The sequence below is a fragment of the Ambystoma mexicanum genome, chromosome 8 (genome assembly GCF_040938575.1).
Source record: "Ambystoma mexicanum isolate Mex_15411 chromosome 8, UKY_AmexF1_1, whole genome shotgun sequence".
Lineage (NCBI taxonomy): Eukaryota > Metazoa > Chordata > Amphibia > Caudata > Ambystomatidae > Ambystoma > Ambystoma mexicanum.
In genome coordinates this window covers 334,997,408-335,022,047 of record NC_090929.1, presented here as the reverse complement: position 1 = coordinate 335,022,047, position 24,640 = coordinate 334,997,408, and the positions used below count along the sequence as shown (strand labels likewise).

Below are 24,640 nucleotides of genomic sequence, written 5' to 3'. Positions count from 1 at the left end.
GGTGTGTGGGCAGAGTGACGAGTTGAAGGGTCTACTGCCAAGACAGGTATACCCAATTAGCAGAGTTAGAGCAGACTGACCGCAGGATGCAGATGGAAGCAGGGCAGACTGATATGGACGAATGTTCTTAATACTTAGTGATAATCGTAAATCTTGAGATTAGCAATGTCACAATAGATAGGATTGTGTATTTTAGCCACATAGAAAAACTTAGAGAGTGCCAATGCCGTAACCACCCTGCTTGTACATCCTCAAACACACCACCTGAGCACGCTCATTGGGCTAGCCAACCTATACCCTAACACACACCCAACACAAGTAACGCACACAACAACTGGACATTGGACTTTACCTGTACGGACACAAGCCATTGCACGCAACCTTAAGTACCAGTAATCTACACACAAAACACACAGATGCAACACAACAAACGGACACACAGAAAACATCCCAGGCATTGGACCCTAGTATGTATACAAGGTAGGGCATGGATTGAAATTTGCATTTGTTGACCAGGAGCAAAAAGCAGCGAATCTGGCATAAGCAGTTAGGCCAGAGCTACCTCTGGGGAACCAGGAGCTAGTACATATTTTGCAGAAAATCCATCTTTGCGCAAGATGCAAACACTAACTTTTTGTCCATGTCATGTTTTCCAATATGCTCTGAATGTCCCTTAAAGTGTTCTTTATCAACCTTTATGTACATCCTCAAACATAGTTAATATCACATAGCTAGGTTTGTATGGCAGCACTTGCCCCAGGAGTCAAAAGTTACTCCTGGTAGATGTTGGGTTCAAGCTAACCAGGCTCCTCTTGGCTATAACCAGGAGCGAAATAGCTTCCAGCTATTTCAAATCCTGCAATGCATGCAACCTGCCATCTGCAAGCCAACACACACAGGCCAGTTTCTCTTGGTTCTGGACCTATCTTAACACTCTTCGCTCACTAACCAACCCGGTCTGCTTTCTTGCAGAGCCACGTGAGCACTGGGAGACTGCCCTTGGGTGTTATTGGTGTGTGGTATAAATCAACTGAACAGTTCTCTTCAGCTCATATTGCCAAGTGTGCAGGATCGGTGTCTGGGAGAGATCCTGCTTCACATAGTGATCCTGATTAGTGGGGTGAAGAAAAAGGCAGAGTAGATTGCCCCCAAATCACTCCAATTCTACATACAGAGGTATTCGTGGGTTGACCATTGTCAAAGGCCGCAACTGTTCACATCCGTGTTGATCAAGAATGGCAAGGGAGAGTTGAGGGTGAAATCCCTTCATGAGGATTTCAGGTTTTGTCCACCATTGATGTGCAGATCTGATTCGGGCATTGACTGGAACTGGTTTCTGTAAGTCAATCAAGCTCAGGGAGTGTTGGTGGAGGTGATAAAGTATGGGGGCTAGGTGAAAACATACCCAGCAGGTGATGAAGATAGACACTGTCATCAGACCATAGACCCTTGGCTATCTCGGAGCTGTGGCCTCCTTTAGATGGCAGAGGAGTGACGCCTTGCAAATGATGCACCTGCTCTTTGTTCCTGTGAGTAGAATTTACTCGCTTTGGTCCTGAAGTGGTTGCCAATGAAATTAAGATTTTCTGTGGAGTTAACTGGGGTTCAGTGGCAAGGAGATGCAATTACAACCTGTGGTAACTTGTGATTCTATTAATGTCCTTTTATGCAGTTCTATCAATGTGAAAAATGTTAATGTTGGCTTAGCGGTAAGAAAAGTTAAAGTTAGTTAAACAAAACACACATCTAATGTCGGAACATGAAATGCCAAACCTCCTATTGCTTTACACATTTTGAAACAAAAGATAATATCACAAATGCAATTTCTTTTTCTTGACAAGGTACGTACTCCACAAAGAGCAGGCAGTATTAATATCAATCAACCACTTGCCCACAAAGACATTCTTTGGATCGACAAACTAGTATCTCTTTCACCCACAGGAATTAACTAAGATTTGAACTTAACCTTACTTTGAAATTCTGTGATATACATTGTGCATAATATAGGGGAAAGGCTTTAATGTACAAAGAGGTGAAGCCTTACGAGTACAACAAGCTTTCACAATAAAAAGTATTCTCTGAACCAATTAATTGTTGGGAGTGAATATTTAGATTCCTGCAGAGATGGCTATTTACCAGCAAGATTATTTGTGCAGTGATGACTGAGATAGTATCATTCCATTACTAGCTATTTTGTTATCTATAACAATGGTGAACAGTCTACATAACTACATCGGTCGTTTTCTTATAAATAGATACTAGCTGGTACATTGAAATGGATAAGTATGAAGATTAATTGATTAACATTTGAATTGGTATAGTTTGCTTGGTACTTTAGGTTTTCGTGCCTCATCCTCTTGTGTGTTTAATTTAAATCTGTATGTTACTATTCTAAATACTTGTAGTCAGAGAATAGATCGGGCTCTGGCAAGTTTGTTGCATGTTTTAATTTGATTTTAAACTGAAAACTAATATACAGAGGATAGATGACTTTTGCTATGTAATGGTGAATTTCGCAAACATTAATAGAAGTACATTATTTTGAATATTTGGGAAAAAAGTTGCTGGATATTGAAATCTATCATGAAATGGATAATAGAATGTTTTACATTATTTTGTTGCAATGAGCATTTTCAAACCCAGCGATGGAAGGCTTACTAGTCATACAACTAATTGTGTGTATTGGAATTACGTAGAACACATTTCAATATGATCAACGAGGCTCACAGAAACTCAACGGGTTAGACTATTTCCAGATAGGAATGAATATGCTCCCTCTGATTGTCGCATGCTGTTTGTTCATGCATGCCTTAAAAGTTCAAATTCAGTTCAGGGCAACAGTCATTTTGACACTAGATGTACCCAGATGTTCTAGTATGAGTTTCCACCGTTAGTTGGTAGTTCACTGTGTACAATTCAATAGAAGTAGATGATATAGACAGAAAGTTGGATACCAATTGTCGCATAGGCACGTATCATAAGAGGTTGTTGTTTATGAAGTCTGTATCACATGACTCAAATCTCACTCATATACTGTGGATCTAGCCATAAAACATCTGGCAGATTGGGTCATTTGAACTTCAATATGGGTAAGAAAGACATTTTTACTGGAGTACAGACTAATTATATAGATATACACATTTTATATAGCTATGCCTTTTATTGTTTTCTACATGTTTCCATGAAATGGAAGAATAAACTCTTTTGGTTCTAAATGAGTTCTGCTGATTAAGATGGGGCAATCCCTTAGGATTTGTGTATTCCTTTTTGTGTTTGGCGTTCTTATATAGTTTAGTGTTGTACATTTAAATTTTCTTTTTTTTTAAGGTGACCATTTCTGGTAGTACTTGTTTGGCAAGACCAGTATGTCCTCAAGAATAGTCAGTTTTACTTAAAACATGTTGACCATGTGTAAAGTGGACACTCGATATGCCTGTAAAACACAAAGTGTACTATTTAAACAATTGTAAACCTTCAAAAACGTTTTTCCCAAAATATTTTTTGTGTTGAAGTGTGGAAATGTGCTTTATTTTGTAGCAGGGTTGCTCTGGAAATGAAACCTATGTAAAAGTGAATTGAAAGAACTGTATTTAACATTTTTGTACGCGTATATTGCCTTGCATACTATACATTAAAACTCGTCTTTTAAAAAATAAATGTATTCACACAATTTACAATTGTAAAAAGATGCTCAAATTTTTATGACAGAAACAGAGACTTAACCCACCACTGTAAGAGTACTGCAGGATTCCTTCACTGGATATTGTCCGGCACAAATTCCTATGGATCTTGATAAATGGTCCGCACTGGAACCCTCTACACACTGCACAGACACCTTTGACAAGTTTATCTTATTGACTAAGTAATTAGTGTAGTCTATATTATTAGTCCGGCCCCCAGGAGAAACCCATGCTGTGCTTAGCAGCTGCATACCCTTGACACATTTCCTGCGCTCTCGAGTGAGGACTCCTGGATCAGTCAAAAGGGGTAGATTGCGACTCCCTTCTCATGTTGTTTCTCCATTCTGCCAGGACCTTTGTGAACACCCTTGGCGCTGTTAAAGCTGTTGGCCCGTGAGGGAGTGGGGAATCTGATCTGCACTGTAAAATGTTGCCATTGTATCAGATGTCTAGTATCATAATGGGTCTATGAACCATGATATGGGAGAAGTCCGGGAACAGTATTCTATACCTATAGTATTCTAATTATGTATGGCTCTGAGATGTGTTTTTATTTTTTTTTATTTCACGGTCAATGGATAGAGATGCCAATTGGCTGCTATTAATGCTTGCACCCAAGAGCTTCTACTAAAACAGACATGCGCTAAAGGACTATTGAGGCGGTGCTTTCGGAAGCTCTGAGGCACTGGGTGAAGTCCACCTGTACTTCCATCTTGGAGTGTACTGGCCTAAACCTGTTTGAACAATGAGGTATTCTTCTCGACAGGATGTCATCGGGGCGTTTGCCCCACATACTTCACCTGAGGAGGACGACGCCAGATATCGTCAGAATAGAGCGACCGACCCGGAAGTCAAGTACCCCGCATCCCCAGGAGGGTAGACTTACATGGAAGACTAACTATGATTGTTTACGAAGAGTTCGATTGTACTAGAAAGGGGGTTGGGGATACCTGGACGGGGTTACGACCAATGTAAGGACTCAAGACCGTTGGGGCATATAAGGGAAGGCGAACTGGAGGCGGGTTGTGTTATTAGTTTGGTTGGGCTTCTATCTGTTTATACTGGTTGCTGCCTGTGAATAAACGTAATCTTGCGTTGTTCATTTCTGATACGACGCCTGAGTCCTTTTGTATGATTTTTACTTTTGTAGCACCAATGTTAGGCTGAAGGGGAGGACCGTTAACTGGAAATGCTGGTCTGCAAGTACTAATATCAAGCACCTATGGTTGGATTGTCTGAGGGACTCTGAGGGACATTCATGTAGGCATCCTAGAGATCAAAGGATGTATGACTGTTTGCAGGGTCCTCATCTTGATCGAGAGGTTTGCCCGATGGGGCTATACAGAAGTAAGTGTACTTCTATTATAGGAAGGAGGTTTTTTTCTTTGTTAAAAAATCTAGGTAGGGGATGCTGTCCGTTTGCTGCAATTCCTTTTCTCTCACATCCGGAATCGGAGACGGCTCCTTCTCGACAGACTTCTTAAATTGCCAGACTGCATTTGTAGTTGGGGTCGGCGGTGATTGTCCTTTCAGAATTCCATACATTGGGCTATGTCACAAATCCTTCCATATTGTTTCTTTTTCAAGATATATGCCCATTGGTCTTTCCCTGTATTCTTCATCCAAGTGAGATGGGGAATATGAGGATGAGGACATGGAAGTAAATGAAGGGGAGTGCCTGTGTTTGTGGTCTCTAGTCCTTCCTGCCTGCAAATTCTGTCTGATGAAAGATTTTAACTGTTGAGTGGGTCTGCACTTTCTCATCATAGCTCTCCCGCTGGGGTGGGAAGAGCTGGATGTGTAAGTCTTTTCTCTGATGTGTGTCTGAGGCACCATCTTGCTACAAGTAACAATTTTAATGGCAACAATCAATCTGCCCACTTTTGTGCCAGCATGGGAGCAGGTGTTGCAGGAGCCGTTCAGCACGAATGTGTCCTAGCGCTACGCTAGTCTCATTCATACTTTTGTGATCTCACATCTAGTTTTAGTGGGGAGCAACCCCTACTGTGTTATTTATTTGAATTTGTAATGCGCACTAACAGCCCATAGGCATCGAGGCGGTGTTGCAAGAAGGTGTCTGTTACCGGAACAGTTAATTGCTCTGGGTTACAGTGAGCATAAGGCCTAACATTGTATGGCATAGGTGGTTACAGGTTATGGTATCGTATTCATGCAATTATTGCTTTCCGCAGAGTGTCCATGTTACACAAACAACCTGGTTTTTATAGCTTTCCGGAAAGCTAGGAGTAAGTCTATGCCTCTGAGATGGGGAGGGAGGGAGTTCCATTGTGTCGCCACCATGACCGGGAATCTGGAGCCTCCTGCATGAATCCTGAGTGTCTTGGGAATGGTGATATGGTTGGTGTATGCGGTTCTGGTGGGTCTGTCTGTGAAGGGTTTGGAGATTCTCTGAGATAGGTGGAGAGGGGCTGTGTTGTGATGCATTTGTGCGTGAGGTTGAGATTTTTAAAGATGATCCGCTCTTATGGTGAGCTAATTAATTGTATTCTTGGCTACTGAGATGTGCTCTCTTTTGGCGTTGCTGTTGGCTGCCCTGAGGGCATTATTTTGGATGGTCTGGAGTTTACTGATCTTTTTAGAGGAGGTGCCTGCTAGGAGGGCGTTAACAATAATCAAGCCGAGACCCTATTATTGCTCTCGCTATGGTGAAGCAGTTAGGCTCGAAAAGGAAAGGTCTTGGTCTTGCTACATGTATCAGCTTCGAATGGTAGGCAGCAGCAGAAGCTATGGCGTTCACCTGTCTAGTCATTGAGAGGTTGGAGTCTAAGTAGACTCCCAGGGTTTTGACCAATTGTGAGACAGGGATGGTGGTGCTGTTGATCGTGAATGGGCTACACTGTTGGTCAAGCTTCTTTAGGGTTACAGGGGATACAATTAGCAGTAATTCAGTTTCCCCCCATTATGGAACAACCAGTTTTCTGCCATCCATGTTTGGATGGTAGACTATATGGAATTGACTGTTTCCATGTCAGACTGATAGTCACCGGAGAGGGGGATGAGGACCTGCATATCATCAGCATAGTTGGTGTATGAGATGCCTAACATGTCCGGGATGTTGAACAGAGATCCCGTGACCAGGTTGTATAGGGTGGGGGATCTGCATGAGTCCTGGGGCACTCTGCATTTGATGAGGCTTGGGCGAGCGCACGCTTGGTCTGATAAGACTTTCATGACTCTGTCCTGGAGAAAGGAAGTGATCCAAGCTGAGGCCATGGGGAAGAAGTTGGCGGCGGGGGAAAGGTGGTGGCAAAGGGTTTTGTGGTCCACCAAATAGAAAGCTGCTAAGTCAAGAAGCAGAAGGTGGGCTGGTTGGCCCAAGTCTCTGAGATCATCCATTTGATTTTTGAGGTCTAATAGTGTGGGTTCCGTGCTGTGGCCAGGACGGAAGACTTGACTGGCGAAGACCGAGTAGGTTATTAGCCTCAAATTATTGGACCTGCAGATAGGCTGCTTTGTCAAAGATTTTTGAGAGGAAAGGGACGGTGCTGATAGGTCTGTAGTTCTCGGGGATGGAAAGGTCTAGTGTGTGTGTGTTCCTTGAGACAGGTTGGGACGACAACACCTGTGGAGAAGGAAGCATTGATAAAAGCAGTAAGGAAAGGGGCAAGGCTAGAGGAGCATTCTTTGAGTTGAGCAGGGCAGGCATCTCCTTTACAATTGGAGGGTTTGATGGTCTTGAGGAGGGCAATGACTTCCTGTTCGCTCATTTCAGTAAAAGGGGAAAGAAGGGGGAGGGGGCTTGGGAACTGTTGCTGTGGATGTTGATTTGGTGCCTGAGGGCTTGTTGGTGGGTGAGGCTTTTACTTTGAGGGTTGTTAAGCTTGTCTAACAGGGCGGATTGGACGCTGTTGCACCAGTTTTCATCTTTGATGACAGTAGGCGGTGTACGAGTGGGGGATTCCAGTTCCCTGAAAATGGCTAATATTTCTTTAGTATGTGATTTAGCATTGGCAATCCTATTGTTAAAAGAGGTGGCTTTGACTTTGATTATGGCGGATTTATATTCTCTGGGGTTATTCAGGAATGCTCGTTTGGATGAGTCGCCAGGGTTGATTTTCCAGGAGGAGAGCGGTGCCCTTTTCTTAGTGCATAACTCGAGGAGCTGAAGGGAGAACCAGGCATTGGTGCGCTTGGCTTTCCTTAGGGTGAATGGAGCAATGGCGTCTACTGCTTGGGTAATTGTCGTTGAAGGTGCAGGCTACAGTTTCAGGGTAAATGGAGAAAGGAGGTCTGAGGGCAGGCACCGAAAGGTAGGGTGTAAGTCTTTCTTTGGTGAGCTGATGGGAGCTCCTAGTGATGGCCGGGGGGAGTGGAGTTTCTGCTTTGGGTGTCCCCTTGGTGGTGGTGGTGTTGAGATTGAAGTGAATGGTGTGGTGGTCAGACCAGGCATGGGAGAGATGGCTGAGATAGTGAGAGAGCAGTTGTGGTGGGCAACCCAGTCAAGGGTGCGTCCGTTGACATGAGTAGGTTCAGTGACGGCCTGTTGGAAGCCTAAGGTGGATAGGGCTTTATTGAGCGTAGCTGCATGGGAGTCGTTGGGGGTCATTAAGCCCAAGGTTTAAGTCTCCTAGGATTGCTTTTGTGGAGTTCTTTAGATTGACCGATACGGTGTGTGAGGGCATCATGGAAGTCCAAGATTGGCCCTGGGGGTCGGTAAACAATATGCAGCGCAATAGTGCAGTTAGGGGATGGGTTAGGTTTAAAGAGAAAGTAGTCCCTCCTGTTGCCCAGTTCCCCTTCCACTTCTCTAATCGGTATGGATTCTTTAGCTATGAGGGCAATCCCTCCTCCTTTCTGGATGGGGTGGTCTTTCCTGAAAATAGTGGAACCTGAAGTGATGGCAAGGGCTGGGCCTGACGCTACGTGGAGCCAGGTTTCACTGATAATAACGAGATCCAGGTCACAGCTGGTGATAAGGTTGTGGACTGGGAGAGAGCAGGAGTTGATAAGGGAGCAGCGTAGAGTGGGTGGGGTTTACTGGGTTTAGAATGGGGCAAGGGCTGAGGTCTGCCGAGGGTGAGGACATGGATGCTGACATTAAAGTGATATGGGCCTTAGCTGGTGCAGACATGGCAGTGAACACACTAGGTGGTGACTCGTGCGAGTACTGTGTAACATCATGGGGGATATCTGGCACAAGCATAGTAATAGGGATGAATTTGGACCATAAGGCTACAATTCTTGCCCTTTTCCCGTGGCCATACCTGGCACAGGCCACTGTCTTTAGTGTATCTTCTGTGCTTGTCTTTCCCTTATGTCTTCAGAAGTACCATGCCCCATGTGCAAGGCACTGCTGAAAAAGTGACTAATTGCCCTATGCATTCTTCCAACCCTTGGCCTGGCTAGGTTTCCAGGGGAACCCCTACTAAATGGGAGCCCATCTTGCTCTAAGTACCTCACAGGGTGTGGGAATTGGTGATCATTTTTGAGGCCTAGAAGTGCCCTGCAGGCTTCTCAATATGAAGAACTGTCTAGAAGACTGCACAATGAGCAGGTGGATTGTGGGTAGGCCACCCTACTTCTATCCTGGGGGTGGAGGCTGGGAGTTTGGAAAATTGTATACAAAGAAGAAAACAAAATATATTGTGTGTGTTTACAGAAAACGTGCCATGGCACGAAAGGGATTGCACTCCCCAGAACAGCAGTACTAGGCAAAAATCCCTGGTCTGCAAATATAAACCAAGAAAATGATGGTGGGTTTAAAAAGGTTTGGAACAAAAACCTTTCACCTGAAATGTGAAAGTAGGAAAGTCCATTTGAGCCAAGTCACACATTCCACAAGGCTTTCGGGGCTATACTGCACTGATGATCCCTAATAAGGGTGAAACCAGCTATGTAGTTGTCCTGGCAGCCTTGCAAAAGTCTGTCTTGGGTTGATTAATCTATCTATAAATTAGCACTGCCCTCCTAGACAGACAATTTCCTGGAGGAAAGGGTTCGCATATGGGCTAATTTGCATACCCACAATGCCTTGCTGTTGTGGCTCAGAACTGGAGGTGAATTTCCAGCGATGGCTACTAGGTAGCGTTGTGGAATGTGTGACTTGGCTCAAATGGACTTTCCTACTAAGAGGGTGGGAAAATGCAGTGCTTCAAGAAAGTAAGGACCGGGACAAGTCTTGAGTGGCCTTGGGGGTAATGTTGTTGAATGACTGGGGAGCATGGGAACAGAATGGCGGCAGAGGGTGCACTCCTAGATGGGTGATGGTGACTCGCAGATGGGATAGGAAGCTTGCAGACTGACTGAAGGAGCCAGTATGCAGATTAACTGGAGGGAAAACAAGACTAATAACGTTGGAAGTTGAGTTAGAGGACAAGCTCAATTTGTTGGGGTATTCTGTAGTACTAAAATGTGCCTAACCCTATCGTAGATTTACAGATTACTGTGTGAACTAGCTTATGCACTGTAAGTGATGGGGAATGCCAGGTTCCATTACCGAACGCCAGCTGGGAATGTTTTTTAAGATGGGGGAGATCTCGGTCTTCGGCTGGGGCCTCCCTATGGAACAGCCTCCTGGCCACCTTGAAACTTGAGAACTATCTCTGCTTCCTTCCGGAAGCACCTCAAGACCTTTCTCTTTGCTTCTGTCTTTGCCCCTCTTCTCCCCTGCTGATCTGCTTCTCTCTCACGGCATTGTGCACCTGGCCACCCTCTGTTCCCTTGGGCCCAGGTTACCTGCTCACCCTGCCTCCCTCCTGCAGTGCCTCCGGGCCTCCCCTGGCACTGGGATCTGTATCCGGAACCATACGGCCCCCACTCTTTTCAGCATGTATCGGATATACCCTATCTGACTAATTATGCACTTGCCACTTGATGGCTGCACTAAACCCATTATTTACTCTACTCTGTTCTGCACTTTCTTCTTCTCCCTGTTCCACGCACGTTCCCCCTTTCCCTTTTCCATTCACCTGCGTGTTCTTAATGTCACTGGGCCTAGTAAGAGTGTTATTTTGTTCTCCCCCCCCCCCCCTTTGCTTGGTCGCGCTCTGAAACACGTGTGTATGAGCGCGATATAAATAAAATATCATATCATATATGCTCACGTATTAGATGCTTTGGAGAAGTTTATGCCCACTCTCAAGACTTTCATAGTAATTGTTCGGAAGGTATATAGTGTCATTCATTGGAGGTGTCACTTCTTAGAAAGTTTTGCTTAAGTTTAGTACCTGTAAGATGAACTGCCAGAGCTTATCTTCTGGTCAGTAGAGATTGGGTAGAGTGCTAATTCACTCTCTTAACAGCAATCTCTGAAAAGATTTTGCTAGCCAGTTCTGTCTCCAGTTGACAGAGAAGCTATCATTGGGAGCCCATGATGGCATGTATTTCAAAATTCCAACCTTCTGGCCCACACAGATTGAGTACACCTTCTTTTGAGAGAAAAATGTGTGGTGGTGAGGGAGCGAGCAAACAAACGCCTGTATCATGATGAGTAATGAATATGCCTGATTGAATCGCATATAAATGGGCTCAGAAATCGCATAAGAAACATCTGTTATGCACCGAGCAGCACAGCACCAAAGCAGATTTTGTATTAGATTAACTGCTTATTACCTCTGTTGCCATCGTGCTCCATATCATCCGATCCCAATTTAGACATCCAACAACCCTTTGTATGCCGGGGCTTACAATGGGAAAAAAACCAAAAAGGCAAGTTTTTGCAGGTAAATTAATAAAGACATGTCTGGTTAAAGATCTGGCCCTCATGCTGTCTGAATAGTTGGAAACTATGTTAATGTTTCATTTAGTACTTATGGCGTAGAGTGACCACCCCAGCTGTTGAATGTGTTGTATGAGAGGATATCACTTCTTGGGTGGGAGGACAACCTTCCATATTTTTCAGTCCTGTTAATTTTGTTTATGGATTTGTAAATAACTATCTCAGCTTGATTTGAAAATACACAAGGAGACCAATAAAAACAAAAACTGATGTCACTGTTGGCTAGATTTGGCTTGGTGTGCACTTGCTATGTTGGTTATCATCCTGATGTGTGATTAACCAATAGGGAAAATGGAAAGCCTCTGGCTAAAATGTACATTTGCCAAAACAGGGAAGTGGTGGGGACTTTCTTGATGGCCTATTAATTAAAAATATGTATATTATATAGTGACAGGGCCAAAGACCTGACCCTGTCGAGGGGATTGGGCCTGCTCTGATCCTGGGGCAGGAGGCCTAACACTGAGTCACCCAGAGCCAGTCCTGCTCCAGAGGCAGAGTGTGGGAGTTGGGAGAGCTACAGTCTGTCCCTTCTAGTAGTGCCTGGATGGAAAATGGAAATACTAAGTAATACTGAAGGAGTAGATTCCCATTGATGTGTGACCTCCCGACCCCTGCACACTATTGAAAGGGGCCCCTAGGGGTCCCTCGTGTTATGGAAACAAGGCAAGTCACCACACACGATAGATAAGCCAGACACGAGGTTGTATTCCCAAAGCTAGGGTTTATTGCAAAGCAAAAGTCTCAGTTGGCCAACTCTCTAGACCTCGAGGGACGCAAGAGAGCGAATTACGTACATCAGTTACATATATACAAAATGCATATCATACAATCAGCTGTGACATGTTTACCACCACCCTTTATTGGGTTTCTTTGAACTCGGTTTGATGATGGACAATTTCGACGAATATGACACCTTCAAATATCTATTCTAGATATATCTATTCTAGCAACAATATGCAACATTGCAAGTGTAGAGACATCTTTTCTTTGTTGAATAGAACACGGTGCTTCTGTTCTTGTAAGCGAGCTACATGCGGGGAAGAGTCACATTCCAGACCTTGCTATCTTTGAGGTGCTATTCGTGGCCTGGGGCCTACAGGGCTCGGGAAAGGGGGGGCCGCAAGAAGAACATAATTCAAGCCTTTATCTGCTTTATTCTAACATATTCTACCATATAACGAGACTGGCTGGCAGCTGTGGAATGATTAAATGCCCTGCGGCTCTCCTTCAAGGCTACATTCGGGAGGGAGCCGGGCATTCCTCTCCGGAGCTGCCTACGTTGTGTTTCAACAAACTCCTTATTAGCCTCGCGGCCTTGCAGCCTTGTCCTTTCACGTTCAGACATGTTAACAGTCGAGCAGAGTAAGCAAATAATGTGATGTGAAGCAGTTTGAACAGAAAGCAATGAGCAAACGCCAGAAAACAAAATGGCGATCCTTGTTACATCAAAATGGCCGCTCATTGGTCATACTCGGAAATCTGTATTTCTATCGTTATGAGCATGAGACGGTTGGTCTTCGGCCACCAAAATACGTTTGCCGTCAATCGTGAGAGGTGTCCATTTTTCAAACCCTCCTTTTGGCCATATGCCAAACGTCTCATTCATTCATTGTATCCTCCGATGACGATAAGTCTGAAGTACCTATGTCTGAATTTTGCATGCTATTATAAGCATCATCATCGTCATTAATATCTATAGCCATTAATTCTTTCACTGTTTTCATTTCATTCGTGTCTCTGTCATCCCGGCCATAAGTTTGTTTTCTTTTTGTTATCATATGCATACATCCCTTAGTACATCCCTCAGTTATCTCAGTGCAAAGTATCGGTAGGCAGTGTACGCAACAACAGCACGTTATGAATATTCCAAACACTACTACTAATATCGCAATCAACTTCCATCCCCAAGAACGCAGTATTCCCCAAAACCAGGACCCTATTCCCCAGCCCCCTTCCCCAGTAGGGAGTTCGGAGCTTAAGACATGCATTTTTTTTTATTGCTTCAAAAATCGTAGGGGAGTAGTCATCTACGAATACGCAGCACGCTGATCCCACAATTTTGCAAATTCAACCAGGATTACATCGAGAGCCATTCTATTTTGCAGTGTCATTAACCTAATTCCCTTTTCTTCCAACGTCATGTTAAATAGTCTATATGTCGTTGTGTTTATCGTATCCTTTAGTATTCTGGATAGCTTCCTTATGTTATAGGAGTTCACTATCTGGGACAAGAATGGTATGAATGATTTTGCTACGTCCTCCGCTATCAAAACACCTTCACTACTCCTTCGGTTTCTAGATCTGGATAGCCTGGCCATGTCTGCTGTTTCTAAGAGGAACACTCCCCGGAACAGTAGATCTAGGTAACATGTACCTCCCCAGTTTCTGGACAACCAAGGATATGCTTTTTCTCCACATATAAAATAAACAGGATCTCCCACATATACTGGTTCTATTTCCCATTTTAGTAGCGCTGTATTCATGCATCCAGTAAATGTTCCTACTAAATAGGAGCCTTTCTTTTTTAGACAAAAAGGGACAGTTCTCAGGTTGTAATTCACCGTGTAAGAAGGGGGGGTTGCATCTTTGTTCCCGTCTGTCCTTACACGAAATGTCATCACAGATGTTTTAACTGGCGGGGACAATCTATCTTGTCGTGTTATTTTTCGCGTACTTTTAGGAATAGGTTCTGGGATCATCACTTGCGCTTTATGGAATATGGAACAACCCACAGGCCTCATAATGATTTCCTCAAACTCATTCATGTTTGTTCTATCTAATTGACCCGTACTACTCTTATTCCACTTCCCATAAAACATTGCACTTAAAGATGCACTGCATGCAGAACTTAATGGTTATGGTTGTACGTACCAGCCTATTCCTTTCCCCGCATGCTGCGGTAAATGGGTACACACCCAACAATTATTTTTCTTTAGAATTGCATGTGTCATGTTCATGATGAGTAATAGCGTATTGTTCCCATACCCTTCTCTGTGTCTCTCTTCCATTGGGGACAAGGTATAAGTAATCACCTGAACCAGGCTTTCAATAGTGACATATTAACTATTGGTAAGAACATTCCCAATGGGTGTGTAGACTCCACATACCAGAACACAAAGGCTGTCGTTATTGGTGCTACCACACTCATGAAGCACATGATTATTGTCAAAGCCAGCATACAGTTTCTTTTCTCCATGCGTTTTCCCTAAGTTTACAGTCTTTATAACTAACTCATTCTCAGCAGTGGTGCAGGAGGAGGCTGAAACCGGTCCCGACATTTTTCTCACCGTCCTTCTTCTTCCTGACAAAGTTCGTCGTGGATATCTCCCTTCGTCGCACTTGTCCAGATATCAATAAGTTCAAAGGAATTGTCAACAGTTTAGTCTGCCAGCCCTTTGCAGCCTGGATTGCTTATTCGTTCTAGGCAAGATCACTTGTCCTCTCTCACACTGCTCAGAGGACTTCTGAACAGTTCTCTATTGCCTTTGTACCATGTGCGCCCAGCTTGTCCGCTCTGGTTCAGGACACATGTACTTTTTATGATCGCACCGAGGAGCCGCGAGGCTTGAATTGTCTTGCACAACTCTCACGCTTCTCTCCTCTACACCTCTAGTTCCTTCTCCGTCCATGAGCGGAACCAGAGGTTCGCATAAACACCAAAGAACTGTGGATCACTCTGTCTTTCGAGGCCGCAAATCATATCGCCTCACTCCTGGTATTGTGTGATCCGTGAACAGTGCCGTGCACTTCCAGATCCAGGCTCAGTCAGCCTGTGGTGCAATGGCAGATGCTGGTGTGCGCCGCAATAGTGATGCGGTTTTGACCTTTGGCTCTGGCGCAGTGGCAAGTGCTGGTGGGCGCCGAAGGGGTACACATTTAGTGTCTGCCGTTATTTGCAATGCAGATTTTGTCGGCCAACAGTGATGTAGGTTCTGCTGGGCAACCTTGGGGCACTCTTTGCCCTTCCCCCTTTTTGGCAATCTTTTCAGGCTTTGTTTCGAGTTTAACTTCTCGCTCTGACAGATTTAGCGGCAGTGGACTGGCGGCAGTTTCTTTCGTTACTGGGACCGCTATCTCTTTCCGGTCGTCGGATTGGGCAAGTCTTTCAGTGAAGATGGGATCTTTTTGGCATGGGTGGCATGGATCCACGCCTTCCGTCCATCCACCGGTATTGCCGTCTGCGTTGCCAGAAGCACTTGATAGGGGCCGCGCCACCTGGGTGCTAACAATGATTTTCTCTCAAAGTTCTTAAGCAGCACGCAGTCTCCTGGCTCCAGCGCGTGCCCCGGACCAGTATATCTTACGGATAGAGCCTCCTGCACCTGCTGATGAATCATACGCAATTTCTGCATTAAAAGGCCACAATAAGTGTTAAGTACAGGATGCTCCACTTCACTCAGTCGCTTTGGCTAAGGTGCGCACCAAACATTCACCGGCCTCCCCATCACAATCTCATACGGAGAGAGCCCAGTTCTAGCCTGTACAGACGTACGCATGCACAATAGTGCTATCGTTAATGTATCCACCCAACTCAACTTGCTCCCTGCACATATCTTGCTAATTTTTGACTTGAGGATTCTGTTGTGCCTCTCAACAAGACCGGCCGAACTCGGATGCCTCAAACTATGAATCTCTTATCAATCTGAAGACCTGCACATATCTGTAATACCACTGCGCCCACAAAATGTGGACCGTCATCTGACCATATGACACGGGGCAAGCCAAAACGGGAAAAGTATTCTTTAAGCATTACTTTTACCATACTCATTGCTGTGCAGTCTTTTAAGGGATATGCCTCCATCCACTTGCTGAATGCACAGATCACCACTAAGACATATTTCAAGTTTTGGCACCTCTCCATCTCTATGAAATCAAAATGGATTACCTCAAAAGGCATAGAGGGCGGGCCAAAACTGCCTATTGGAGTCACTGTTCCCTTTCCTACATTGTGTAGTAAACACGTAATGCAGTTCTGCACCAACCTCTCTGCATTCTTCTTTATGTTTACATTCTTCCATACCGTAGCTAGGTGCTGTATTATGTTCTTGGCACAGATGTGGGTAGGGCTGTGAGCCATTGTGACCATTGCAGTTACATAGGAATTTGGCAACATCCAGTTTTTAGTTCCCTTGTCCACCCAACAACCCTCTAAATAAATCTAACTCAGCAGAGCCCTCTGCCCACCCTTGTATCTCATCGGCCGTGGCTTCGGCCTGCATTTCTTTGACAGTGGCAATTCCAACTTCTATCATACAGGGTACTTCCTCAGTCTGGACTGTCATCATTTTATTATTGAAATCAGTGGCAGTTTGTTTCGCAATTCTGTCTGCAAATGCGTTTCCCTCTCCCACTTTACATGTTACCTTTTTTATGTGCCTCGCATTTCACTATTGCTAGGCGCTTTGGAAACGTGAGTGCAGACAGCAATCGTACAATCAAAGGGCCATGTTGAATTCTGGCCCAATGTGATGTCAAGAAACCCCTCTCAGCCCAGAGTCGACCAAGTTATGAACCACCCCCAAAGCATACTGAGTATCAGTATAGATATTCACGTTCAAATTTTCAGAAATCTCGCAGGCTCTGGTCAATGCTATTATTTCTGTGGCTTGTGCTGAGTTGTAGGGGATTCTTTTGCTTTCTACAAAGCTCTGTAGGGTAGTGATGGCGTAAGCGGCAGTTGACGTGCCATCGGGTAGTTTAAAACAAGAGCCGTCACAAAATAAATCCATCTGGCTCATTTTGTGGGGTGTCACTTAAATCAACTCTCCCCTTCGTTTCTTCCTCAGTGACCATTAAGCAATCATGGGGTGGTGATTCATTGTCATCAATTTCTTCTGTGGGCAGTGGCATTAATTCTGCAGGATTCAAAGCGCTACACCTCATAATTTGGATATGGGGCACGAATAAGATAAGATATGAAATTATCAGTCTAGCAGAAGTGAGGTGTTGAGTCTGTGTCCTATTTAATAGGACATCTATGGCATGTGGCACCATCAGAATGAAAGTATGACCCAATACCATCCCTTCCGTTTGTTTCACTGACGCAGCAGCCGCCGCAACAGATCGCAAACATCGTGGTAGTGCGCGCGCTACAGGGTCCAGCGCAGAAGAAAAATAGCCGCACAGCCTATTTCTTCCACCTTGTTCCTGTGTCAAAACGGCCAATGCACATCCTTCATTCCCGCACACAAACAATCTAAAAACATTTTCATAATTCGGTGTGCCCAAACCTGGAGCAGAACATAATGCAGTTTTCAGTTGATCAGACGCTCTCTGACATTCTTCATTCCACTGCAAAGGTATCACCGCATCCTTCTTAGTTAATAGCACCATTGGCTTCACAATCAACGCAAAATTACTGATCCACTGCCGGCAATAAGAAGCCATGCCTATTATGGCTCTGACTCCTTTCTGTGTCTTTGGAATAGGCATACAAGAAATACTTTCTATGCGTTCTGGCGTTAGCCTTCTCCCTTCTTTCGAAAGTAGGTAGCCCAAATAAGCTACCTCCTTTCGATTATATTGAAACTTCTTCAAACTAGCTTCATGGCCATGTGTGACAGTAGTAATACGGTGCTCCTTTTTACAAATCTCTTCTATATCAGCAGCGATCAACAGATCTATGTATTGCAATAGTACACACCCCACTGGTAATTGTAGCATGTCTAGCTGCTCTTTTAACGCTCTACTGTAAATACTCTGACTTTACGTATATCCTTGTGGAATGCACGTGAATGTAAATGATTGTCCCCCTAATGTGAACGCAAACAAATATCTACTGTCCTTGTCCACCGGAATGCTAAAGAAAGCATTTTTTAGATCAGTTACACTAAAGTATTCTGCTGAGGCAGGTATCGTTGTCAATATTGTAGTGACGTCTGTGACCAAAGGAAATTGTGGATCTACTACTTTGTTTAGCGCGCGCAAATCAATTATGAAACGATATGGTTCTTCATTGCCTCCTTTCTTATACACTGGAAGAATCGGGCTGTTACATGTACTGCCTGCAATTTCTTCAATTACCCCTAATTTCACCAAATCTGACACAGTACTTTTCAATCCTCTCTCTCCGTTAGCCGAAATTTTATACTGGGGAATTCGCGCCAGTGTAACTCCTTCTTTCAAAATGATCCTCACTGGCTCTATCTTCAAGCATCCTACATTGTTGTCATCAATCGCCCATATACGGGTTGGCACTTTTCTTAACTCTCCTGGCAAAGTTTCAGACATGAATTCTGACACAGGGGCATCTTGTGGGCAAATCGTCAGAAACACCCCGTCTGACGTGCAGTGTATAATCGCACCTAGCTTTTTCAACAAGCTTAATCCCAACAGGTTCTCCCCACAATTTTCTGTTAGGAGAAAGGGACACTGTTCAGTGAATGGTCCTATAGTAACTGGGACTGGTTGGGACACTGAGTTTGACTGGTGTACCTGCAAACCCTACGGAAACATTCTTTTGTCCTGACAGTGGTATATCCGGAACCAAGCAATGGTCTATTGAACACTTTTGCGCTCCTGTATCTACAAGAAAGTGATGCTCCTCATTCCCGTCTCTCATTTCTACGTAGGGTCCTCTCTGATTCACGGGGGAATAGACACTGGTTCCGACCCCTACCCTGGGCTGTCCTATTGGGGAAATAACACATCATCCGATGTGTAGTCACTATTATTACTGTAATACGTATTTGGCTGTGTATTGAAAATGTTCCCATTCTTTCCTCTATTTCCCCCACTCTGATTCCCATACTGTTGGTTTTGTTGACCCTGACTCTGGTTAGGAGCACTTTGGTTTTGGGCTTGGTTTTGATTACCTTCATTATCGTGGTGCTGCTGCATACTATTCCTATTTGGTCCATTCGCTCCTTGGTGCCCTCTTTGCTGTCTTCTCTGGCCAGTTCCATTTCTATTCTGTAGATGTGGACATTGCGCTCGCCAGTGTCCTTCCTCCTTACAGTATGCACACTGATTTGGTCCCAATGGCCCCCCATGCATATTCAAATTACTCCTCCCTTGTGCGTTCCCTCTTCCTCTATGTCCTGCTACTTGCTGCAGTTACACCCTTGTTTTCAAATGTACTCTATCTTTCTCCTCCTGGTCTTTTCCCGCATTCACGCTCGTCTCGTAATATTGGGCCATGTGCAATACTTCACCCAGCATTTTTGCTTGCCATGCACTTTCTGATGTCATTATTAGGTTCTGAATTGGAAGTTTCAACCCCCTCATATCTATCCACAAATAGCCTCTTCCCCGCTTCCGAGCTCACATCCTGCCCACTGAAGTCTACGAATACTTCCTCGAACCTATTGAAATAATCGGTCGCTAACTCATCCTTGCCTTGCACACATGCAGTCAACTTGTCACATTGAATTCTTTTCTCTGGGACAATTTCTTTTAATTTCTGTATTATGCGTGCTGGCAATGCTACCATGTTCGCTCCTGGTGTCCCTCCAACTGCTTTATTCCTGTCTTCTATTACCAAGTCCGCCCATGTGGCGCCATAGGCAGTTACGTCATCCACCTTTCTTATTTGCTTCCATAGGTCTGTTGACAGGATCACTGGGAATATTAGGTCTATGTCACCCATGGTAAGCACAGATGATTGCAGGCAGGATTCTACTTCCTTGTAAAATCCTGCAGGATTCTTTCTTGTAATCGGGAATAGTCTGTTTTATGTTGTTCACCTCCTGTCTGGAAAAGGGGACATGCGCATATTTGGCGGTATAATGGGCTGGCGTTACCTGCGCCGCTACGTTGCCCACTGCGGGAACCTGTTTTTGGCACAAAGGTAGGTGGGACCTCCCTCATAGGGAATGCCCCACTTACTGTCCCTCCCCCTTCTTTCATGTGTAAAAATATTCCCAGATCTAGCGATAGGCTGTTCCTCCTGTCCCTTGCTCTAGTGCTCTCTTATATACTGTCATTATTTCTATTGGGCTGGCCTTGTCGTTTTTTATATCTTTATCTATTAAATGTTCAGCCATCGACTGCAGTGCTTTTCATGGGCATGGAATATTCATAAAATATCTCGTGTATCTCCATTGTGGGGATACTGGGATCCGACGTCCATCTTAACGCCTCTCTTATACATACTTTCAATTTGTCGCCCCTCTGTACTGACAACATTGAATGTCGTCGCTGTATATATGGCTCTACCGCTTTCTTCCTATCTCTCCCGACATCCTTACCCCTGTACCCAGGTGCAGTAAACATTTCAGCATAATCATTATCCAATTAATTTTTGAGCTCAAAGTCCTTACACATGTTCCCTTACTACTTCATCTCTTTCTCTACAGCATGCTAATGCATTCAAATCCAACAATCGCTGCGGTGGTAATTTCCCAATTAACTGTTTCCATCTCTCTTCCAAATATTCACCCATGCATTCCAACACTACCTGTCTTTCGTTGCTTCTTTGGAAGTCATACATCGAAGCCAATGCTGCCGTCCCATCATTCCCATCTATATACATCTCTTCCTGTTGCTGCAATTCCACCTTCCTTTCTTTGCTGATCGCATTGCGAGTTACCCTTATGCATCCACTTTGTTCAGTCCCGCCTCTCGCCCCCGTGGTTTCAACTTCAACCCCTGGAGGGACGGACGGTACCGAGTCTGTATCTAGTGCGGGAGGTGCGGATGGGACAATAGGAACGGGGAGTGTCAGCTGTGGGCCTGGTTGGCTAATAGGAAGTGTTACGTGTGCGGTCTGTGGCTGTGGGAGGGCTTGAGCTACAGGAGGGAGTTTGAGCTATGGGAGGGGCTTGAGCAATACTTACTGGCGTGTTTGGCCTTGCTTCTGATCTTGGGCCTTGTTTTGTATGGATCAATATGTTTTCCATTACTTCATCTGCTATGTGCAATTCCTGTTGTGGGTATATTTTTTTCTATATTCAACTGGTCACGTCTACCTGACCTCCTTAGACTCTCCGTCCACTCCTCCTCCTCCTCCTTTTCTTCTGCTACTTCACCTTTCAATTTATGCCTGCGCGCATGCTTCGCTCTACTTCTAAATCGGAGCATTGCTTCCCTTCTCCAGTCCTTAACGATATCAAGTGCTGCGGTACGCGCTTTCTTATCAACACCCTTTCCAGGTTGTCTATTCTCGCTATCTCAAAACTACCATTTATCGGCCACTGATGGGCTTTCTGGTTTGCCTATGCATAGTCTCACAGAATATTATCTCTCCCACACCATACTTCACATACATCTCATACGCCGGCGTTCCCAGAGGTGGTGCAATTTGGCCATCTTCCAAAGATTGTCTACCGCAGCGGAAAAACCCTGCTAGGGTGGACAATACCCCAGGCATGTTTCAACCTCTCCTTGGTTAATGAACCTTACCCAGGGCGTTTGATTTTGCAAAGTCAACTCTCAACCAATATCAGGGTTATTTTGAATCGGGGTATGGCTCACCTGATAAATCAAATTGACCTCCAGAACACAATTTGTTTGTATACTGACGGAACCAATGACGTGTCTGCATTTCGGGACCCTTGCCTCCTTGTTCTCTAGCCAGATATGTCGATCAGGGAACAGATGTGTGCAGATCTGCAAAGGAATCTCTCATCACTTCTATAGGGTGCCCCGAACACCCCTTGATCCCGGCTCGATCGTCCCGTCCTCGTCGTTCTCCGCAATTACAACGTACATGATGGAACAAGTGGGGGAGGGTCCCTATTTGGGCACCATCTTGAAAGGGGCCCCTAGGGGTCCCTCGCGTTATGTAAACAAGGCAAGTCACCACACATGATAGATACACCAGACACGAGGTTGTATTCCCAAAGCTAGGGTTTATTGCAAAGCAAATGGTCTCAGTTGGCCAACTCGGTCTCACGCCCCGCAACGTGTATCTCTAGACCTCGAGGGACGCAAGAGAGCGAATTACGTACATCAGTTACATATATACAAAATGCATATCATACAATCAGCTGTGACATGTTTAACACCGCCCTTTATTGGGTTTCTTTGAACTCTGTTTGATGATGGACAATTTCGACGAATATGACACCTTCAAATATCTATTCTAGCAACAATATGCAACCTTGCAAGTGTAGACATCTTTTCTTTGTTGAACAGAACACAGTGCTTCTGTTCTTGTAAGCGAGCTACATACGGGGGAAGAGTCACATTCCAGACCTTGCTATCTTTGAGGTGCTATTTGTGGCCTGGGAGCCGACACGCTCTACAGGGCTCGGGAAAGGGGGGCCGTAAGAAGTGCATAATTCAAGCCTTTAGCTGCTTTATTCTAACATATTCTACCATATAACGAGACTGGCTGTCAGCTATGAAATGATTAAATGCCCTGCGGCTCTCCTTCAAGGCTACATTTGGGAGGGAGCCAGGCATTCCTCAGCGGAGCTGCCTACGTTGTTTCAACGAACTCCTTATTAGCCTCGCGGCCACGTTCAGACAACAATGTTAACAGTCGAGCAGAGTAAGCAAATAATGTGCTGTGAAGCAGTTAAAACAGAAAGCAATGAGCAATTGTTAGAAAACAAAATGGCGATCCTTGTTACATCAAAATGGCCGCTCATTGGTCAAACTCGGAAACCTGTATTTCTATCGTTATGAGCATGAGACGGTTGGTCTTCGGCCACCAAAATACGTTTGCTGTCAATCGTGAGAGGTGTCCATTTTTCTAGACCGACACTATCAAGAGCCAAATATCAACTAAAACATATTACTGTGTGTATTTAGACGTGTAATATAAAGAAATATTCAAATTGTCTTAAGGTAAATGTTCCATCAAACATTCTTAAAGAAAAGCATTCACAAAATTCTTATCTTAACAGATTCTGGTTTAATGGGAAACCCAATGCGTTTCGAGACATAACACCCTGCCTCGGGTATTTTACTATGAAGATTGCTGTAACTGAACCAAAAAAGCACCAATGGTAAACACTTGAAGATACAATAATTTGTATGCATCGGAAGAAAGTATCACCTTAAGCTTGATAAGTCACCTTTTTAAATAAAACTTCCAGAAATCCTCTTGTGGTGTGTATGGTCAATAGCAAATATTGCAGATTATTTTTGTCTGGAGATATTAAATACCAGCAACTCATGCTCCATATCTGTAGTACACAATGCTCGGAGGCGTTTCTCTTACCACAGGACCACAAAGACCAGCATGCCTCGCAGTGGCCAGCTTATATAGCCCTGTTGGTGTGTGAAAAGATTGTAGCCCCAGACATTGAAGATCTTGATAACACTGTGCGATTCAGTGCTGGGTTTGCAGAGATGAGAGAAGGCTCCAACACCCAGGTGGTCATGCATCTGTGGACCTCACAGAAGCACAGAGGATGGATCCTACTTTGGAACAGGGATGAAAGAACTTGCTCTCCAGAGCTAACAGGCGATTTCTCAAGACCTTCCTTCCCCCCATTTCATCTACAGGAAGGGCTCCTGTAGCAGGTGGGCATACATTCAAAGTGGTGGGAAGGTACCAAGACCTCAGCCGATGACATATCCAGGTACCCCCTCCAACCACTACCAATCATAAAAATCGTCTTCTACTTCTGGAGCATTCAAGGACCGGGAACAAAAACATTTTGGTAATTCTAGTTTATGCTCCCAGATCCCGGAGACTTTTCCTTTGAGCAACAACACTAAGGCTGTCCTCAAAAGTTCTCCTCTCATTCTTCACCCGAGTTGGCTTCCTGACACTCACTTACCAAAACAGCAGTTTCATGTTGAAGCTGATGGGTGAAATGAAAGGCCTTATTGTTAGTGGTAGAAACGTGGTTGGCTCTAGATTTGGAATTGACCTTGCTGAGCTCTATTATTCCTTGTGCATTGGGGTGGGATTAATGAGTCGCTAGATAACAGAAGCTGTTGAGGTTTAGCCAAAACCCCAAGTAATAAGTAGAAGAAGGGGGGTGTTCTCATTGCTATCTTACTTTTGTGATTTACATCTGGGGCTCTTACATCCCCTAGTTGTCAGCTGACAGGAGCCACTGTATCTACAGGACACCCACATAATGTACCAGGACCCCACAGGGGGTACCAGACCTGAAACCAATAGCCTTGATCAAGACCCACGGGTCGAAACATATATACCTATAAATTGAAGAAAAACCTACCACTTGCACAAATAAAAGTGAGAGTGTATCGCAACAACCAGTGTGGAAGAACAATTTCTTTAAATCACAAAAGCAAGATAGCCAGTTCCATTTCTATCCTGTAGATGTGGACATTGCGCTCGCCAGTGTCCTTCCTCCTT

General features: G+C 44.6%; 1 protein-coding gene across 3 annotated transcripts in view; it reads left to right on the top strand.

The window, feature by feature from the left end:
* The window catches only part of FBXW5 (F-box and WD repeat domain containing 5), a 168,313-nt gene that overhangs the window by 887 nt on the left and 142,786 nt on the right, over positions 1-24,640 (top strand). Inside the window, exon 1 of one of the 3 annotated variants that reach the window (XM_069609771.1) lies at positions 490-1,529. The exons of the other annotated variants lie outside the window; for them this stretch is intronic. The gene's annotated coding sequence lies outside the window, so the exon portion shown is untranslated. Of the gene's footprint in view, positions 1-489; positions 1,530-24,640 lie in introns of those variants that run through there. 3 annotated transcript variants of the gene reach the window in all.